Genomic DNA, 21,876 nt, shown 5'->3' with positions numbered 1-21,876 from the left:
GAGGAGAAGCTGGGATGCGGAATTACAGCGGCGAGCGGGCTGGTGGCGGCGAGGGAGGCAGTTGGATGCGAGGACCCCCCCACCCCCACTTCCCAGCCCTTTCCCCCCCATCCACCCACGCGCGCGTGCTCTCCCGGCGCTGATGATGTCCTGCCCGCTCCGCTGCTCTGGCTCAGCTCGTGACTCTGCTTCGTGCTGGCAAAATTCCGCAGCGTGCACTTGGGGGTGGGGGTGGGGGCGGGAAGGTTGGCTGCCAGCCTTAACCCCTAGAGCTGGCCACCTTCGGGCCTCCCCGACTGCCAGGTACTCCACTTACCTGCCCCCTCCCACACTAGGTCATTCCCAGGCCCAGCCCCCCGTGTCCCCAGCCATCCTGCAGGACACTCCGTCCTGCACCTGCTTGCCCTCAATAGCATTGAAATCTCCCATCTTTTCCTCTGGGCGCCCCCGCCCCCATCTCTAGAGTCCGTATGAGTGCGGGCAGCGGACGGGAGCAGGGTGACACGCAGACTGTATACAGGGCCCCTTCGGTGTACACCCCGCTTGGAACAGGGCAGTGGAAAAACAAACAGCTTCGCAGGAGGAGATGGAGTCTAAACACCAGCTCGTTTCACCGGCCCCTTGTTGATCACCCAAGCACGTGTCCGCCCCCGGGGTAAATATTGTGGTTTGCTTCCATTCATCCCCCAAGAAGACGTATTCGCTGCCCCTGGTAACTGGGCAGCAAGGCCTGGCCCAGGTCTGTCTCCTCTGGGTTAGTGTGCGTCTGACGCAGGAGCTGAGATAAGATGGTGTGTGTTGGACACACAGGTAGGGTGAGAAATAAATATTATGAAAAGCAAGAGATTCTCAGAAATCAGACCCTGTGCTCTCTCAGTTGGGAATGCCCTGCACTGGAAGATGTGGGCTCATTCAGAGGGCGGGACTGTGTGGGAGGTGTTTTTGCCCCTCCCCTAGCCAGAGGTAGATTCTGTATGCTGTCTTAAAAGATACTCATGGGGCCCTCTCTTCCAGGTCGCAGTTGCGTGGGGTTGAAGTTTCACCAGGAGAGAGGCCGCAGGGCTGGGGTTGAGATTCAAGGTTTCAGCCATAGCTGCTGAAAACTTGACCTGGATAGGTTCTTGAAAACTGCCTTGCCGACAAGCTCTATCAGCCCCGAAAGAGAAGCCTGAGTGGAAGGCTCAGCGTCCACTGGGCCCTCCTCTGCTCCAGCCTACTGGGGTTGTTGAATCTGGTTGCCTTGGACATCAGAAACTTGAGAACGTCTTTCAGAAGGCCCTCTGTCCTCCCGGTCATGCTTCTCCGAATTCCTGTTATTCAGGATGGTAGTTTCGTACAGTTCAGCTGCAGCTTGTTCTTTGATTTAATTTTGTCACCTGGTATCACCTTGAAAACGGGGATTTATGTGCAAACATGCAAAAGGCCTCAGGAGAGGGCTTCATTCCTGGAGGAGGAAAGGGCAGTACAGAGCTTTAGGATCCTTTGACCATTTATTTATTCATGTTTCTTGGTGACTTACTGTGTTCCACGCCTTGTGCAAGGCACTGGGGAAACCTAGTGAGAATGACATGGCCTCTGTCCATGTGTCCTTTGAGAAGACAGTAAATGATTTTATTACAGTGAAATAATTGATATAACTGGATTGCTTATGAGATGCAATGATAACATAGGGGCTGCTGAAATTTGCCCTGGGAAATGTATCTGTCAGCTTGGGCTACATTGAGCTGCAGTAACGAATGGCTCCAGTGACTCAAGTAGCTAAAAACAAACGAGGTATTATTTACTTGCATGCCTCTCCATCAGAGGTCGCCTGTGGTTCTGCTTCATGTTCCCTTCATTCTGGAGCCAAAGGTCAAAGTGCTGTCCCTTCGTGGGTCTGGCTGGTCTTAATGGCAGAGAGAAAAGAGAGATCGCAGAGGCGTGCAATGGCTTCTGCTCTCAGTTCAGTTCAGTCACTCAGTCGTGTCCGACTCTTTGCGACCCCATGGGCTGCAGACCGCCTGGCTTTCCTGTCCATCATCAGCACCCAGAGCTTGCCCAAACTCATTCCATCGAGTCCGTGATGCCATCCAACCATCTCATCCTCTGTCATCCCCTTCTCCTGCTGTCTTTCCCAGCATCAGCGTCTTATTTCAAATGAGTCAGTTCTTCCCATCAGGTGGCCAAAGTATTGGAGCTTCCACTTCATCATCAGTCCTTCCAATGAATATTCAGGACTGATCTCCTTTAGGATGAACTGGTTGGATCTCCTTGCAGTCCAAGGGACTCAAGAGTCTTTTACAGCACCTTAGTTCAAAAGCATCAATTCTTCGGTGCTCAGCTTTCTTTATAGTTCAACTCTCACATCCATACCTGACTACTGGAAAAACCATAGCTTTAATTAGATGGACCTTTGTTAGCAAAGTAATGTCTCTGCTTTTTAATATGCTGTCTAGGTTTGTCATAGCTTTTCTTCCAAGGGTTGCCATTGCCTTCTCCACTAATCCTCTTTTAGCGAATTCCAAATGTTTTAGGAGCTATGTGTCAGAAGACCAACTATTTATTTCTTACTATAAATCACAATGTCACATGTACATATTTGAAATTTTATAGTAAAAGATACATACATTTATTTAACTATGTTTAATATTTTAACAATTTATCAGCATTAAGAACATTCATGCTGCTGCTGCTGCTGCTGCGTCGCTTCGGTGGTGTCCAACTCTGTGCGACCCCATAGATGGCAGCCCACCAGGCTTCCCCGTCCCTGGGATTCTCCAGGCAAGAACACTGGAGTGGGTTGCCATTTCCTTCTCCAAGGCGTGAAAGTGAAGTTGCTCAGTCGTGTCTGACACTTAGCAGCCCCATGGACTGCAGCCCACCATGCTCTTCCATCCATGGGATTTTCCAGGCAAGAGTAGTGGAGTGGGGTGCCATTGCCTTCTCCGATTCCAAGGAGCAAGCATCTTTTAATTTCATGGCTACAGTCCCCATCTGCAGTGATTTTGGCAGAGAGAAAAGAGAAATGGCAGAGCCATGCAGTGGCTTCTGCTCTAGAGTAGTATATAACACTCTCACTAACACGGCATTGACCGAAGCAAGACATGTGAGGAAGTTGGCCATAAATAGAGCAGAAAGTATAATCTTTCTACAAGGTCAGGCCAGTTGGGAGGGGTGGGGAATATATGGACCAATAATATAATCTACCATGGCTTTCTGGAGGTGGTGATGCTTGGGCTGATTGCAAAAGTAGACTAAAACTTGGGCAGGTAAGCAGATAAAGCAGATGGTATTCCTGTAGAGAGAACCCCATTGGCCACAGTCATGGAGACGAGAAACTGCTTGGTCCGACAACTTTGCCTTCTAAGTCTGCGTAGTGTGGTGCGGTATCCTTTTTCCACTGACCCTTCACATGTATGGATCTCTTTTTAGGGGCTCACCTCCAGCCCTGTTTCAAAGGGCTGTCACTAGGGGAAGGGTGCTGATTAGTTGTTACATGTCTTCCTGGAGGAAATGGACCCAGGTTACCCCCCAAAGACTCTTTTTTAAGTACTGGGAAAGTACTTTGAAAAGTCTTTTATAAACACTGTAAAAGAAAACAACAGCATCAACAAATCAGCAAATTGCCATGAGATTCTTGATGCCTTGAAGGCCGGATAGTGATGGATCTGGGCAGCTGTGCCTAGGGGCAGGGTCTATCAGAGTGACCCCTGCACATGTCAAATCTTGTAAAAGTTCAGTCTTTGTTCATGGAGGAGTTTCAGGGGATGTCTCTAGATGGTTCTGATAGTCATCCGAGTCTCTGCCACCCTTGCTGTGTTTCTTGGTAAGCCTGATCAATAAAAAGCCTCATTCCCACCCACTTCTTTCATTTTTTTCTTCTGATTTAGGTGTTAAAAGAAGGAAACTGTAAACCAAGATGCCTAGGTGGCAAATGCATGTTGTTGATGTGTGGAACAATTAGTTAAACCTTTTGTAGTGGTTTGGCTTTTCCTTCCTGGTGCGGTAAATGCCTGAAGGGCAGTGCTCATGGCCTGTATTCCCACCCCCCTGTATCCCCTAGAGCAGTATTTTCCTGAGGACCAGAGTCACCCAAGGGAGATTTGTACCTGGGTTGGTAGGTTGGAAGGCAAGTCTTCTGAACCGAATCAGGAATATTTCAGTTGCAAGTAACTGAAAATTCAGCCTAACTGGCTTGATCTAAAAAGGATTTTTTTTTTTTAGTTCATTTAGCAGGAAAGTCTGAGACCCACTGGTCTCTTCTGTCCATGGGATTCTCCAAGCAAGGATACTAGAATGGGTTGCCGTGCCCTCCTCCAGGGGATCTTCCCCACCCAGGAATAGAACCCGTGTCTCTTACATCTCCTGCCTTGGCAGGCGGGTTCTTTACAGCTTATGCCACCTGGGAAGCCCTCCCCACGTCTAGGTTCTGCTTTCTTCATGGCTGGCTCCTCTCCCATCTAGGCTCCTTCAGTCTAGTTGTGAGACAGCTCCAGACTTTCCGATCTTGCACCTGCCTGGATCCAAGCCCACCGGGAAAGCACATCTGTCCCTTTCCCAGCAATCCTGGAACAGGTATTTCCTGAACAAATTGTGGTCTGGGGACTGTGATGCTCCATTGATCAAAGGCCAAAGGCATGTATATTGTGGGTGAGTTTCCCCACTCAATGCACAGGACTGAGGGATGGAGAGGAGATGGCTTACAGGAGGCAAGAAAAGGTGGTGACGGGAGGAAACACGAATAGCGGCTGGGTGACAAAAACAGCAGCTATTCAGTTCACGAACGGTAGTCTATATCTGTCAGTTATTGTTACAATAATGTTGTATAACAAACATCCCTAAACTCAGTGGCTTACGCTATTTAGCATTAAGTTTTTTCTCACTCATGGGTTTGTGGGGTGTTTGAAATGCAGGAGACCTGGATTCAATCCCTGGATCGGGAAGATGCCCTGGAGAAGGAAATGGCAACCCACTCCGCTAATCTTGCCTGAGAAATCCCATGGACAGAGGAGTCTGGTGGGCTACAGCCCATGGGGTCGCGAAGAGTCAGACACAACTGAGCGCGCGCGCACACACACACGCGCGCACACACACACACACACACAAGTCAGGTTGACGAAGTTTGGCCCCAGGATGTGGACTGGGTTCAGGTCCGGTCTATTTTGTCTCATCTTCCTGGGAACAAGGGCTTCCCTGGTGGCTCAGGTGGTAAAGTATCCGCCTGCCATGCGGGAGACCTGGGTTTGATCCCTGGGTCGGGAAGATCCCCTGGAGAAGGGAATGGCAACCCACTCCAGTATTCTTTCCTGGAGAATCCCATGGACTATCCCAGAGGAGCCTGATGGGCTATAGTCTTGGGGTCGCAAGATCTGGACATGACTTAATGACTAAACCACCACCACCGCCTGGAAACAGGAGTCCCTCAGGGTGTATTCTCATGGTGAATGCCAGGAGCTCATGGGATGGGCAGAAGCAACCCCCGCCCCATGCCTTTTAAGGACCTTGACTCAGAACTGGTGTGCTATTGACTCTACCCGTGTTCTTTCACCAAAACAAATGGGGAGGCCGAGTCCAACATCAGTGGAACAGAGAAATATAATCCAGTTTATCACAGTGTTGGAAAAAATGAGCTCAGCAATAGGATTAGAACGGGCTGCTCCAAATTTCCCAAACTGCATCCATCTAGCTTTATTCATAATTGTCCCATGTTCGCATGGACATGCATGAAAAGTCCCTGCTGAGAAATTCCCATATCGGATTCTTTGTCTCCCTAACTTTCCTTTCCCAACACCTTCGCCTTCAGTCTGACTCTAGATTTTCCTGCACCAACTACCTGTGATTCAATTCACCTGTTTTTGAGGGTGTGAGGACTGATCCAGGAGCTATGATGGGTGAGTGTCAATGACAGGTGAGTGCCCATCTGTCTGGAACACAGTGGAAAGAATTCTTGCTGTGAGTGGGAGATTGGATGAGAAGAGGTTGCTTCTTCAGCCATTTCCCACACTAAGATACTCTGACTCTGGGTATTCTGTGTGTGGGCTGCACCCCATAGGCCTGCAAGCCTTGTGGTTGCTGAACCTCAAGACGGAAGGAAGAGCCCAGAGACAGTGACCAAGACATCAGTGGTTTATTAGACAGGGGGATTGTTCACAAAAGCTCCTGGAGTGACATTGAAGCGTGTGTGGAGGACAGTGGGCAGGACCCAGCAGCAATCTTCCCTACTTGGGGGAGAAGGAGGCTACCATTTATAGGGGGAATTGACATCAGGTGGGCTTGTGAATTACTGTGGACTAATTAAGTCCTATAATTAAAGAGGATTGCATCCTCATGTGAGAGAAGCAGGGCTGGTTGAGCAGGGGATGTGCAGAGAGCAAGAAAACAGCCGTCTTGATTGGCATAACCATACACTGTGTCAATTTTTGACCCATGTAGTTATATTTTAGGATATGGGGTTTGATCTGTGAATCTTTGATCTCTTTGCTTCCAGTGTCCTCAGTGTGGGATCCATCAGGGCCTGAGACCACAGTAACCTCAAATACCCAGACAATAATCATTCTGCCTCCCACAGGGGAACCCATGAGGAAGAGAACCTGGAAGAAGGCAAGTTTCTCAGCAGTCATATTTCTTGATAAAACTTGTCTTTGCTTCTGGATAGCTTCAGACAAAAGAGCCATCCAGAAACATTAGTTCCCTCCTTCCTTCCTTTCCTTTTAAAATGTATCCCCAAGAAAGCGAGCAGGCAAGCACAACTTTTCATTCTGTATTCCAGTGGTGCAAAGTCCTCACATCAGGAAGTTCTGCATAGTGTCTAACTTGATTCTCCATGGTTGAAGCCCATTATTTCTCCCTTCTCATCTTTCACATCTTTGCATATGGTGGAGCCCATCTCTAATGTTGGTGTTATGGAGACCTGTTTGTGATGTTCATGTTCCAGAAGAAAGAGTTGGTATTGTTTTATTTCACATCAACAGACAATTATTGAATGAGTGTGATTGTCCCTGTAAAAGTGCTGCAATGTTAAGAGCATCCCCTTTGGAGTCAGGCTGTCTGTGTTCCAGTCCTGGCTCTGCCACTTACTAGCTGTGTGACTTGGACACGTTATTTAGCATCATTTGTCCACAGTTTCCCTGTCTGTAAGATGTGTCTGTAATAGTATCTCTCACAGGGTTCTCATGAGGGATAAGATAATTAATAGATGTGGAGTGCTTAGAATAGTGTCTGACATATATGTGCTCAATAAATGTTGACTGTCATTATCCTCATCTTGAGATGTAAGATTTAGTTTCTGGAGGGAACTGGCACTGATGACCCTGGTAGGTCGCTGTTCTCCTAGTTAAGGTGGGGAGGGAACATGGGTGGTTGTCGGAACACAGTGAGAGAAAGTTGCAAGGAGGTAAATTTCTATTTAAGAAAAGATCTTCCTGGGACTTGCCTGGCAATCCAGTGGTTAAGACTCCACCTTCCAATGCAGGGGGCTGCAGGTTTGACCCCTGGTCAGGGAGATAAGATCCCACATACTTCAGGGCCAAAAAAAAAAAAGAAGATAAGATTTTCCTAACAATTAGAATTGGCCAATAAATTAAGTAATGAGCTCCCCTGTCATCAGAGGCATTCAGGAAAATCCTGAATAGCCATCCAGTTAGATGGTATGTGAAATTCTCCTAGAATTGAAAGAACAGACTTTTCAAATGGGTAGTACATTGGGCTGGACAGATCTTAACTCCCAAGGTGTATTGTTTGGGCTGTGATGTTGTTTTTAGTTTTTATTTTTTTTTAATTTCACTGAATCCACAGTGGATTGGGAGATTTTTTTTGTTTAAAAATCTAGATTTTCAGCTTGTTTGCTTGCTTGATTTTTGCAGAGTTGGAAGATCCGGCAACATTTAGTTGACAGTCTTGGAGATCAGTAACGGAGCTGAGCTGTGGCTGCTCCCTTAAGATATGTAAGTATGTCTTATGCCCTCTTCTCGGGCCTCCTCTCTCATTTATGGGACGCACCTGACTCCTGTGTGGTTTTGAATTTACAACACGTGTTGGAGGAGGTCTGCCTCGTGCGTGGGTGGGTTAGATCGGAGGAGATCACCTTTAGGCTGACCTGACCCCAGGTGAACTCCCTCCGAATTCTGAGAGCCTTTGTTCTGGATGCACATCTGACCCCCCTGGCACAGCACCATCCATTAAGCGTGCCCTGCACACCTACTGCTTGCTTAGCCCTATGATTCATACTAGCATGCTAAACTGGCCTTCAATGGGTCCTATTTTAAATATGGAAAGGAGAACACTTGTTTTCTTTATTCACTGTTCACTGAATACCTCTTACACCAGAAGTGTGTGGGCTTTTCCCCACCAAGCAGTTCTTCAACTCTTCAGACATCAGCTGGGTGCCCTACAATTCGAACACAATTCTGACAGTAACCGCCTGTGGTTAACATAGGCCCACAGGCCCCTCAGTCCTGCAGGACCGCTCCCCGCTTCGGTGCAAGGCACCAGTCCAGGTTGTCACCTGTGTTTCTCAGCTTCTGGCTCTAGATCAGAGGCTCCCGTGACCCTTCCGTGTGTTTGATCGTTTGTGAGAACATCTCACAGAGTTCAGGAAAACAGCTTACTTACTAGCGTGTGTGTGTTAGTCTCTCAGTGGTGTCCGACTCTTTGCGACCCCATGGACTGTAGCCTGCCGGGCTCCTCTGTCCATGGGATTCTCCAGGCAAGAATAGTAGAGTGGGTTGCCGTTTCCTTCTCCAGGGGATCTTCCTGACCCAGGAACGGAACCCAGGTCTCCTGCATTGCAGGCAAATTCTTTACTGTATGAGCTACCAGAGAAGCCTTTACTTACTAGAGAATTGGTTTATTATAAAAGGATATAGCTTGGAACAGCCAGATCAAAGAGATGCAAAGGGCAAAGTATGTGTGTGGGGGTGGGGAGGGGGATATGGAGCTTCCAAGCCTTTCTGTATGATCAGGCCATCCAAGATGGCTGTTCTCTTGCCCTCTGTACATCCCCTGCCCGACCAGTGCCTGCTTCATCTATATCCTATTTACATGACTGACCTTCCTATGTATTTGCCCCACCCCCACTCCAGCTAGTGATTGTTCAAACCTGACATCATAGATTGAGCCCACCTGACATCACTCCCCCCATAACTGCTTATGCCCCCTCCCTCCGGGGAGTGAAGACTGCTGACCTGGCCTGCCTATCGATGTTTTCCACGCATGGTGGGGTGTTGTTCCAGGACATTGCTTCAGACAGGTAGGCTCCCCCATTCCTTAAGCTGTTGACATCTCTGTTGCTGACTCTGGGCTCTTTGGTCATGAAGCTGGGCAAGTCCAGGCCTTGTAGACCTGTGGGGTGCAGCCCAACAACCGGCAGAGCAGCCAGGAGACAGAGGAAACACCCGAGAGCGCCGAGATGCTGGGAAACAAGGACGGGGAAGTTGGTGGGGCCGAACGATCCCGGGGTAGCCATCCCCTAGGAAGGGGGGTCCTGTGGTGGCTGTCCTTGGGGGAATGGGGCGCCGAGAGAGTAAAGTCTCTGGCATGGTATCAAAGTGAGACTTTTGTCTTTGGGTTGGCTTTTATCTTGGGTGTGTGCAAGTACCTTGTCCATGAATGCAAGTCCTATTCTCTCTTTCTGGTTTTGACCTTTATCAAAGGGTCCTAGTTGTTCTGATTGAGCCCACCTCCGTGTTTTTCTGAAGGTGAGGCAGGTGAATGTGCCAGCCTGATGTCATTCACCCTATTAACTGGCAACCTACATACGCCCCCTTTCCGGCCAGGAGTGAAAACTGCCTCTCTGCACAGTGGGGCGTTGCTCTAGGACCTTGCTTCAGACGTGTAAAATCCCTCATCCATTAGATCATTGATGTCTCTGTCACTGACTCCAGGCTTGGTTGTTTGGACTTGAGGTTGGGCAAGTGCAGGTGCAGCCTGGGGTGCAGCCCAACAGTTCCCCTGGGCCACCACCCTCCCAGCACTTCTACATATTCTGCCACCTGGAGGCACCCAGGACCCCAAACTATCACTTATGCATGGAGCCTTCATTACGTAGGCATGGTTGATCCAATCATTGGCCGTTCATGTTAACTCAGCCTCCAGTTCCCCCCTTCCCTGGAGGTCAGGTCAGAGGCTGAAAGTTCCAGCCCTCTAAAACGTTGGTTCCCCTGGCAACCAGCTGCCATCCTAAGGGGTTTTCCAATAGTCACCTCATTAACAAACTCAGGTATGGTTTATAGGGGCTAGTGAATAAAAAGATGGTCCTTTCCCCTTTAATCCTCTTTTGCTGCTGCTGCTAAGTCGCTTCAGTCGTGTCTGACTCTGTGTGACCCCATGGACTGCAGCCCACCAGGCTCCTCCGTCCATGGGATCCCCCAGGCAAGAGTACTGGAGTGGGTTGCCATTGCCTTCTCCGTTAGTACTCTTTTAGGGAATTCCAAATGTTTTAGGAGCTATGTGTCAGAAGACCAACTATTTATTTCTTACTATAAATCACAATATCATATGTACATATTTGAAATTTTATAGTAAAAGATACATAAATTTATTATTTTAACTATGTTTACTATTTTAACAATTTATCAGCATTAAGAACATTCATGCTGCTGCTGCTGCTGCTAAGACGCTTCAGTCGTGTCCGACTCTGTGCGTCCCCATAGATGGCAGCCCACCAGACTCCCCCATCCCTGGGATTCTCCAGGCAAGAACACTGGAGTGGGTTGCCATTTCCTTCTCCAAGGCATGAAAGTGAAAAGTGAAAGTGAAGTCGCTCAGTCGTGTCTGACTCTTTGCGGCCCCATGGACTGCAGCCTACCAGGCTCCTCCATCCATGGGATTCTCCAGGCAAGAGCACTGGGGTGGGATGTCATTGCCTTCTCCTAAGAACATTTATAAAGTTGTACAACCATCACCACTATCCATTTCCAAAACTTCTTCACCACAAACAAACTCTGTACCTATTAAAAAATAATTCCGCATTTCCTCCTCCTCATCCCCTAGTAACTCCATTCTACTTTCTGTTTTTAAGAATTTGCTATTCTAGAGATGTCTTATGAGAAATCATACAAAATTTGTTTCTTGTGTGTCTGATTTATTTAATTTAGCATGATGTTTTCAAGGTTCATCCATGTTAAAACGTGCATCAGAATTTCCTTCCTTTCTATGGCCAAGAGAATATTCCATTGTATGCATATACATTTTGTTGATCCACTCATCTGTTCATGGACACTTAGGTTACTTCCACCTCTTGGTTATTGTAAATAATGCTGCTATGAGCACTGGGATACAATATCTGTTGGAGTTTCTGCTTTCAGTTCTTTTGGGTATTTCTGGTCCCGTTATATTTTAATTCAAGCTGAACAATAAACTTTCAGCTCTTCCTCTCACTGCTCCATAATGTAATAAAGAACCTGGTACATCCATTTTACAGATGTAGAAACTGAGCAGGAAATTAAGGTTGGAAACTGGAAACTAGATCCTTGGTGTGGAGTCATCGACACTAGACAACATCTTGTCCTGAGGACAAGGGTTGTGTCTGAGTTATCACAGATTTGCATCCTCAGGACAAGTGGCCAGGATGCAGTCCACATGGTGTGAAAAGAATGAATGAACATTTTTTGTGCTGACACTTTTTTTCCCCCATAATTTGTTTATTTTTGGCTGTGCTGGGTCTTCGTTCCTCGTGGGCCCTTCTCTAGTTGTCGTGAGTAGGGGCTACTGTCTAGATGCGGTGTGCAGGCTTCTCACTGTAGTGGCTTCTCTTGTTGCAGAGCACGGACTCTAGGGTGCAGGGGTTTCAGTAGTTGTGACACGTGGGCTCAGTAATTGCCACTCTCAGGTTCTTGAGCACAGACTTAATAGTTGCGGTGCACAGGTTTAGTTGCTCTGAGGCATGTGGGATCTTCCCGGTCCAGGGATGAAACCCGCGTCTCCTGCATTGGCCGGTGGATTCTTTACCACTGAGCCACCAGGGAAGCCTGGTGCTGGCACTTTGACAGAAGCTCTCAAAAAGCTCCCAATGTCTGTAATACTTCTTCCTCTCTTAAGTCTCCCTCTCCATCTCGTAGACACCCCCACCCCACCCCTAACAAGGGACTTGAACAAACCAGCTGGTGCTGATCCATGCCCTAAAGTCAAAACAACTGCAGCCTCGGGCCTGAGAGGTTGCTTTCCCAAGTGTTCTGTCCAGTCTGGGTGTGAGCTTCATGGGAGCTTCACCCCAGTTCACTGTAATTCCTGAGCAGCTGGTTCTGGCTGGCATGTGAGACCCACTGGGGGATCCTCTGGCATGGGGGAGGGGGAGGGCGGGTCTGAATGCCTTCTAGTCATACTTTGTCAGAGAATCTCTCTAACCTGCTGCGTGGTTGCAGGTCCTCTTATCTCACCAAGCTGTCCTGGGGTTTGGGGAACCTCAACCCCAGTTCCCTTTTGTTTAAAAATGGAGACAAGTGTAATTTTAATGGGGTGGTGAAAACGCATCTCTCGGTAAGCTGTACTGTCAACTTGGCATTTGCTTAAGAAAAGAGTGGCTCTAAAAGGATTCCCTGCTCTGTTCTCCTTGGAGGAGCCTGGCTTGGGGTGGGGGTGGGGGGGCTGTCAGAGGCGATCAAGGGGTGTGGCTTACATCCTCTGGGGTCCTTTGTCCACTTGCTTTCTGCCCACAGGACAACAGAAGCTGTCACTAATGGCACAAAGGTGGGCCGGAGAGGGCACGTGCCTGTCTCGCGCTCCTGGGGAGAGGGTGTGTGAGGAAGAAGGCAAGTGATGGTGAGAAGCACTCACAGGCAGTGAGTGTCCTCAGAGCAGTCAGGCGGATGGTGCCGTTTCACCGGGGAAATTTCTTTGACTGTCTGGCGTAGGAAGGAGGCGCTGAGACAAAAGCTTTGGTGGTGGGGGTGGGAGTAGCAGGGGAGGGTGGAGATGAGCTCCTGTAGGGTTTGGCAAAAGACGGAGAACTAACTCCGTCTATCTATAGCCGGACGGAAGGCAAACAACCCCCCGGGCCTCCGCTGAAAGTGGGCGGGGCCGAGGGGAGGCGGGGAGCCAGCGGCTTCCCCGCGGGCAGCAGAGGGTTAACCGGCGCCCAAGGACGTCAGAGTGGGTTCTTGTCTGCGGCTGGGACTGAGAGCTTTTATCCCTTGTTATTTTTCCTCCTGTCTTGGCTTTTTATTGTGTTAGGATTTCAGGATTTGGCTTTATATATATATATATATATATTTTTTTTTTTTTTTTTTTTGAAGCTGAAAATATTTGGAAGGGGAGAAAAAAAAATTCATCCCAGTGAAAAGGATAGGAAGACAGCAGGCTGGAGGCTGGGGTCATTGGGAGTCCCTGGTTTTAGATCAAAAGCAGGGCAGCCAAGGTTACGTGGCCCCCTTCCATCCCTACGTTCCCTTGAAGCCCCCCAAACCTCAGCCTGGACAAAGGGACGTCCTGCTTTGGAGCCCTATTCCTACACAAGTCAGCTATGAGACCAGCCGCTACTAACGGGGACCACCGCCCCAGGCGAGGTCCTCCTGGACACGCGGTCCTCCCGCCCAGCAGTCTGAGCCTGTGTTGGGCTGGGAGGTGAGGAGATGCCACAGACTCTGCAGCAGACTTTCCCTCTGCTGACCCTGTGGGGAAGGGCATGGAGAAGGACACAATCTTTCTGAAAGTGAGGGGAGAAGAGAGAGGTAGGTTCTAGAAACAAGGAAAGAAGTGGCGTGCGTTACCTAACACAACTAAGAGCTTCTTAGGTGTCTATTTTATCACTCGGTCATGTCAGAATCTTTGTGACCCTGTGGACTGGACAGCCTGCCAGGCTCCTCTGTCCATGGGATTCTCCAGGCAAGAATACTGGAGTGGGTAGCCTACCCCTTCTCCAGGGGATCTTCCCGACCCAGGGATCAAACCTGGGTCTCCTGCACTGCAGGCAGGTTCTTTACCATCTGAGCCCCCAGGGAAGCACTTAGATGTCTGTAAGATACTTCTAAAAGGAAATATTAAAACTCAGGGAGGTCATATTCAGCGGATACCCAGAGGAGTCAGCATTTTTCATAGCCTGCGGGCTTCATGACAGAGTTGTTGGTCTGAGGCATGAGGTTCTGAGCACAGAGCTTGGTGAGAGGAGGGTGAGGTGGCCTGGGTGTGGCACCGTGAAGCCAGATGTTGGGACAGAGATGTGGAAACACAGCCATTGAGTCCCAGGATCCCAAGAGTGGAAAGGAGGCCTGAGCACATCCGGGGGCCCTGCTCCCCAGAGCAAGAATGGTGTTGGCCCACATCCCTGAGACGGAAGCATCTCGTGGACTTGCACACACTGGGCCCTGGGGAGATAACCAGGGAATGGGAGTAGCTGCTTCTCAATGGAACTTGGTCACTTGGTAGCCCTGTGAAGCTGCAGGAATTGCAGGGGGAGAAGTGGGACCTCCAAGGGCAAGACCAAATAACATTTGTCTCTTACCCATTCTTATGTTCACTTGACAGAGAAAACAAGCTGTGGGAGATGGTCATCTAGTGTTAAAGATCAGAATGAGGTTTTCAGAACTAAGACTTAACATTATAAAAGTGGGCTTTCTACCAAGGACAAGAGTACCTCTACCTGGGGTCATGACAATGGTGGTTGGCGGGAAAATCTCCCACCCAATCCAAGTCACTTAAACTGAATTTTTGCAAGAAAGAGAGAGGGGGAAAGTATCCATCTACAGTAAAAACTGGAAAATGTATTGTGGAAAATAAGCATGGAATCAGTGGAAAAATAGAAGCAAAAATGTTCTCTGTTAAGTAACAATGTTTGTGTGGTCTCCGATTTGGGATGGAGATCTTGACTTTCTCCTCTCCGTTCTCTCTTCAACATCCTGCCCTGAGACCTGGAAGCCTATCTTAATGGACGTGTCAGTGGGTTCTCAGGCCCTCTGGCTTCTCTTCTGTTGGGTTCAACCAATAAGTGATGCTACAGAGGGAGATCTAACCACCCTGGTGCTCAGCCAGTTTTACTGCCTGCAATGCGGGAGACCTGGGTTCAATCCCTGGGTCAGGAAGATCCCCTGGAGAAGGAAATGGCAACCCACTTCAGTACTCTTGCCTGGAAAATTCCATGTACGGAGAAGCCTGGTGGGCAACAGTTCATGGGATCACAAAGAGTCGGACGCGACTGAGCAACTTCACTTCCTTGCTTACTTAGCGGAGACTGGGAGATGGGCGGAAAGTGAAGTTGGGCTGTTTATTTTCTGGCTCCCTCCCAGCAGAGTCTCCACGTGCTGGCTGTATCCCTCCTCAGAAGACCTTGTCAGGTGGTAACCTGGGACAGCAGCTCTCTCCAGATTGAAGTACCTACCTTTCCCCTTGGGCCTCCAGAGCTTGGAATGGTAACAGCCCCCACTGTTGCCAGCTTCATTCCTTGCTGGTTCCCTTTACCATACCCACAGAATTTAACCAGCCCCTTTATTAAACTCCCATTTATCACATCTGATATTACCAGCCACTTCCTGCTGGGACCCCACCTAATACAATAATCTAATAAATAACATCAAGTGGAAACTGTAATGTGAGGTTAGTAGTATAAGCTCAGTGTCATCACCAGCACTTGGTTGGATGAGGCTTATGTGAATTCTGTCAGTAGGGATTCTGTTCACCCACATGGCAATGGGCTAAGGAGAAGAACTCGGTTCACTTAGTTATTTAAGTGAATATTTATTGAGTATCTAACCCTAAAGGAGATCAGTCCTAGGTGTTCTTTGGAAGGACTGATGCTGAAGCTGAAACTCCAATAGTTTGGCCACCTGATGCGAAGAGCTGACTCATTGGAAAAGACCCTGATGCTGGGAGGGATTGGGGGCAGGAGGAGAAGGGGATGACAGAGGATGAGATGGTTGGATGGCATCATTGACTCAATGGACAGGGTTTGGGTGGACTCCGGGAATTGCTGATGGACAGGGAGGCCTGGCGTGCTGTGGTTCATGGGGTTACAAAGAGTCGGACACGACTGAACGACTGAACTGAACTGAATTGAGTATCTACTGTATGCCATGCCCTACGGTGGGGGCTGGGGAGTCAGTGAGGGGAAAATAAACGTCCAGCTCTCATGGCGTTTTCAATCTAGTGGGAAAGGAGGAGATTAATCACATAGCCATAAATATATATAGGTAGAAACTGTGATAAATCCTTGGAGCAAGATAACTATACCTTTCTCTGAGAGCAGCTAATAGGAGGCTGATACTGGGTGGAGCTTCAGAGAAAATTTCTTGGAGGAAATGATACTAAACTTAGCCAGGGAAAGGGCAAGGGAGCGGGGGAGGGAGCATGGGAAGCAGAGGGAAGGGCATGCTCAAAGATTCTGAGGCTGGACGGGTCTGACAGGTGTTCAGTGAACGTGGGAAGGGCCTCTGGAGCAAGTTGAGGTTTAGCTTTACGTGCAGTGGGGAGACATTACAGAGTTTTGAACAGGATAATGGCATGATTTGATGTCATAAAAGCTGGTGATGGTGCCATGGGGAACACGGGTGGGGATGCAAGGAGAAACAAGTGATGTTGCTATGGGAGCTCCTAACCGCTGGTCTGGCGGTGTAGTGATGCTTTTCTGGCCCAGGAAGGCCTGACTTGGAGACAGTGAACTGGGTTCATGGGCACAGCCCTCGGGTGCCCTGTTCCGTCATGAACATTGCGGTGAATTAGATTCTTGACCTGATACTCTCAGAAAGATGAGAAAGCAGTGAGGGGAGCTGTGACCTGGGATCTAATCTTGACCAGCAAGGAAGAACTTGCTGGTAAAATGGAAGTGTCTGAAGGAAAATGGGAAGTTCTGGGGAGAAGAGGACATGTGACCATGTGAGGTGTGCTTGTGTGTGTGTGTGTGTGTGTGTGAGAGAGAGAGAGAGAGGGTAACAGAGATAGGAGAGAGATGTTAGAAAAACAAATCTGTCAGACTCCAGATAGAAGACAAGTTACTAGCTTATGGCTAGAGAGTCAGAGAAAGAAAGTGGATTAATAGGCACAGGAAATCCTACTGTATTTACTTGCTTTGGGCTGTCATAGCAAAGTGCCACAGACTGGGTGGCTTAAACAACAGAAGTGTATCATCTCACAGTTCTTGAGGCCAGAAGTCTGAACTCGAAGAGTGTCGGCAAAGTTGGTCCCCTCTGAGATTGTGAGGTTGGAGCTTCCCTCGGCCTCTCTCCTTGGCACATAGACAGCCATCATCTGCCTGCCTGTCTTCATATTGTCTTTTCTTGATCCTTGTCTGTCTGCATGTCCAAATTTCCCCTTTTTATAAGGACATTAGTCCTACTGGATTAGGGTCCACCCCCGTGACCTCACTTTTCCTTGATTACATCTGTAAAGACTCTGCCTCCAAATAAGGTCACATTCTGAAGTACTAGGGGTTAGGACTCCAACATGCCTGCTTACGGAAATTCAATGGACCCATCACAACTACCAAATGAAATTCAAGGAGAACTTACCAATTCTTCTATTGAATACACACCAGATGCTGACTCTGTACCAGGGACAATGCTAAGAGGCGTCTTGGCCCCAAAGGTACACTTGGTCTGATACGTATTTTTACAGATATGTAAAAATATGTACTAAAGGGCTTCCCTGGTGGCTCAGATGTTGAAAAATCTGCCTGCAATGCAGGAGACCTGGATTTGATCCCTAGGTCAGGAAGATCCCCTGGAGAAGGAAATGGCAACCCATTACAGTATTCTTGCCTGGGAAATCCCATGGAGAGGAGCTTGGTGGGCTACAGTCCATGGGGTTGCAAAGAATTGGCGTGACTGAGCGACTTTCACTTTCACAGGTTAATAAGTGCTATGACAAATAGATTGATGTTTACCTCTAGAACACACTTGTTGTATGATACAGTTTAATGTAACATTACGGGGAAGCAGAGAATAGTACAGAGCATGGTGGCAGCACAAAGAGCAGTGTGGGGACTTCCTGGCGGTCCAGTGGATAAGAATCTGCCTGCCAGTGCGGGGGACACGGGTTCAACCCCTGGTCTGGGGAGATCCCACATGCTGTAGGGCAACTGGGCCTGTGCACCACAGCTGCTGAAGGCCACATGCTTACAGCCTGTGCTCTGCAACGAGAGAAGGCACCACAGTGAGAAACCCACCATCACCAGGAGTAGTTCTGCTCACTGCAAGTAGAGAAAGCCTGCATGCAGGGACAAAGAGCCAGGGCAGCCAAAAAATTAATGAAAAAGTAAAAAGAGCAGGATGGTCAGTGCTACTCAAGGAGGTCAGGGAAGGCTTCTTGGAGGAGGTAACACGACCTGAGTCTCCAAGGATAACAGAGGAGTGGCCCAGGGGGAGAAGAAGTGGAAGGGGCTTCCGTGCGGAGGGAGGTCCATAGAGCGAGTGAGGGCAGCAGGTTTGTGTAAGAGTATGGCTTTAGCGCCAGTGGCGGAAGATGAGATTAGGGATGCCAGATCATGAAGGGCCTTGGGTCCAAGATAAGGAATGTGACCTTACACGTATACTTGACAAAGTTTTCAGGGTGTACGTGGGATATCATCCGGGAGATTGAAGGACAGAGTGCTATGATTAGATTTGGCTTTTGTGGGAAGGATGGATTGAGGGGCTTGTGAGGGGAGCCAGGGAGACTAGTGAGCGGGCAGAGGCAGGAATGAGAGAGAAAGAGAACAGAAGGCTGGACCAAAGTACTAGGGATGCAGAGGGGAGAAACCGTGATGCAGAGTCCTGGGGGGAGAGTTGACGTCTGTTAGTGATGACTTAGTCATGAGAGATAAGAGAGTGGGGTTTTAGACTGATCCCTAGATATCTGGTGTGAATGTCCTACCAGACAAGGGGATATTTACAAGACAGGGACTTCAGGAGGCAGAGAGGATGTTGGGGGAACCTTAGATCTCTCTTGGACGTGTTGAGATGCTTGTGGGGGCAGTCAGGTGGATATATAGAGTAGAAAGTTATTGTAAATACAGTCTGGAAGTGAGGGAAGAGGTTTGGGTTTGAGATATATATCTGGAAGCTCTCAGTAGTTGAAGTGATAGACTTAGATGAAGTTACCTAAAGTGTGAGTTGCTCAGTTGTGTCCAACTCTTAGCGGCTCCTCTGTCCATGGGATTCTACAGGCAAGAATACTGGTGTGGGTAGTCATTCCCTTCTCCAGGAGATTTTTCTGACCCAGGGATCAAACCTGGGTCTCCCGCATTGCAGGCAGATTCTTTACCATCTGAGCCACCAGGGAAGTCCGAAGTTACCTAGGATGAACCTATTTATTTATTTTTTTCTCTCATCTCTCGGCACGTGGGATCTTAGTTCCCCAACGAGGGGTGGAACTTGCGCCACCCCCTGCAGTGGAAGCATGGAGTTGTAAACGCTGGACTGCCAGGGAAGTCCCTAGAGTGAAACTTTAGAGTGAAAAAAGAAAATGTAGGGCTCAGGGACAAAGCCTTGAAGAGAAGGTCATTCCATGTGTGGGATGAGAAGCCTCCAAATGAGATGGAGAAAGGTCAATGAGGTGACCCCGGAGAAAGCCTGGTGGACATCAGGAGGAGGGAGTTAACACCGTCAGATGCCCCTCGGAGACTGAGGGTGAAAAAGGAGCAAAGGGAATCTTTGGATTGGCTATTTGGTGGTCACTGGCTCCTTCAGTGGGTCAGTTTTAGTGGAGTGAATGCAGCAAAGGTTAAGTTGCATAGACGAGGAATGAACTGAAAGGGGAGGAAGTGTGGGTGCTTCTCTTAGAAAGCTTGGTAGTGGAGGGAAGAAGAAAGAGACTGTCGCTAGAAGGGTACAGACGATTTGGAGGTTGTTTTTTTTTCCCCACTATGAGAAAGATTTGACGGTGTTTCTATAGTGAATATGCAGAACAGCAGGAGGAAGAGGTCAAATATGCAGTGAAGAAAGAGAAGACTTCCGGAGATGAATAGGGTGGGATCCAGAGCAAAGATGGTTGGGTTGTCCATGTAGGAACGATGCAGTGGAGGTCCAGAAACCTTAGATGGATCAGCAGGAATTAGAGAAATTCCTCAATGATGTTGTCTATTTTTTTCCCCTAAAATGTGAGAGATGATTCATCTCTGGGGAGTGTGATGGAAGGTGGCTAGATAGTAGAAATGATGAGGGGAAGAAGAACTTGAAAAGGCTGTATTAGTCAGAGTTCAGTTGCAGTTAACAACCCTTTGTAGCTATTTTAAGAGGAGAAGGACTTAATTCAGTCAATTGGCTGCTTACAAAAATCACTGGAAACTCTAAACTGAGCTTCCAGGAATGAACCCAGATGATCACTCATCTCCCAGGGGACCTACCCATTCTATCACAGTCAAGAAGTTGGGGAGGGACTTCCCTGGTGGTGCAGTGGTTAAGACTTCTGCTTTCACTGCAGGGAGCATGGGTTTGATCCCTGGTCAGGGAACTAAGATCCTGCATGCTGCGCAGCATAGCCAAAAAAAAGAGAAATTGGGGAGTCTGAAAGCCCACACTGTTGACTTGGGACACTTAGTTATCATGCAGGGACCAGGAAGTTGGGACAGTAACTTTGGGTACAGGGCCAAGGGTTCAAATTCAAGCCTCATGAGGTGTTTCTTATTGGCAAAACCTAAGTCACAATCTAAATTCTAGCTATAAAGGAGTTTGGGAAGTTTTTAGTTTTTCATTCTCTGCCATACAGGGATACATACCTTTATCCCCACACTTAAATTCTAATCAACAACAGTAGCATGCTCCTACCTGACTTAACTATCCCTTCATACAAACTGCCATCCATCCATCCATCTTTAATTTCAGCTAAAATCAGATATAAGCCTAATATACAATTAAAGGATTTGATAAAGCTGATTAATAGCAGTAGAATTTCATCCTTGAATAATGTAAATAATTGCCAGGGAGTTGGTGATGGACAGGGAAGCCTGGTGGACTGCAGTCCATGGGGTTGCAAAGAGTCGGACACGACTGAGGGACTGAACTGAACTGAAAGATTCTCCACTTCAGTCTTGGGTATAAAACCCACCTAGTGTTGAGTCTCTTCCATCTTTTAAGGTAGGGCACTGAAGTTTACAGTGTTCTTTCTCAAATCTGATTTCACTTATTATCGTATTTTGTGAACTGGACATTCATAGGGGTTACTCTCTTCATTTTACAGCTGACGTAAGGTCTGCCTTGGTATAGTATTGCAAAGGACTTTATCATCCAAATGTATTTTGCAGTTGTTGCTCAGTCGCCAAGTCCTGTTTGCCTTTTTTGTGACCCCATGGACTGTAGCCCACCAGGCTCCTCTGTCCATGGGATTTTCCAGGCAAGAAAACTGGAGTGGGTTGCCATTTCCTTCCCCAGAGGATCTTCCTAACCTAGGGATTGAACCTGCGTCTTCTACTTGGCAGGTGGATTCTTTACCAAACATATTTCCAGGCCATCAAAGAGAACAGATTGTGCAGTATATTCAATAATAATACTTGATGAACCATACAGGTTATAGGTCAATTCAGTCTCATTGGACAATGTGCCAATCTGTCTATATGATACTGGAAGCAATTACCATAGTCTTGTTCATAATTTTCTCTTTTTTCAGCTTTATTGAGCTATCACTGACAAATAGGAATGATATATATTTAAGCCATGTAATTTGATGTTTCTTTGACTGGACCCTGTGGCATGCAGGGTCTTCACTCCGCAACCAGGGATGGAGCTGGTTCCATCCCCTGGAGGGGAAGCATGGCGTCTTCACTACTGGACTGCCAGGGACGTCCCTGTAATGATGCTTTGATACAAGCATGCATTGTGAAATGCTCACCACTATCAAGCTCATTATCGTAGCCATCACTTTACAGAGCTGCCATTTCCTCCCTTCCTTTCCCTCCTTTCCATATCTCAAGTAAATAATGTATTGTTAACAGTAGCTATCACATTGCATGTTGTACCTTAGATCTCTAGAACTTACTCATCTTGCACAGCTGAAGCTTTGGAC

At 48.1% G+C, this 21,876-nt stretch overlaps 1 long non-coding RNA gene across 1 annotated transcript; it reads left to right on the top strand.

Annotated features, from left to right (window-relative positions):
* The first annotated feature begins 202 nt into the window (after positions 1-202).
* LOC122449200 lies at positions 203-6,573 on the top strand. The gene is made up of 3 exons (XR_006271924.1): positions 203-655; positions 5,783-5,870; positions 6,467-6,573. It is a non-coding gene; the product is annotated as an uncharacterized LOC122449200 (long non-coding RNA).
* Positions 6,574-21,876: the final 15,303 nt, after the last annotated feature.

The sequence above is a fragment of the Cervus canadensis genome, chromosome 11 (assembly GCF_019320065.1).
Source record: "Cervus canadensis isolate Bull #8, Minnesota chromosome 11, ASM1932006v1, whole genome shotgun sequence".
Classification (NCBI taxonomy): domain Eukaryota; kingdom Metazoa; phylum Chordata; class Mammalia; order Artiodactyla; family Cervidae; genus Cervus; species Cervus canadensis.
This window is presented reverse-complemented; position numbering and strand designations above follow the sequence as displayed.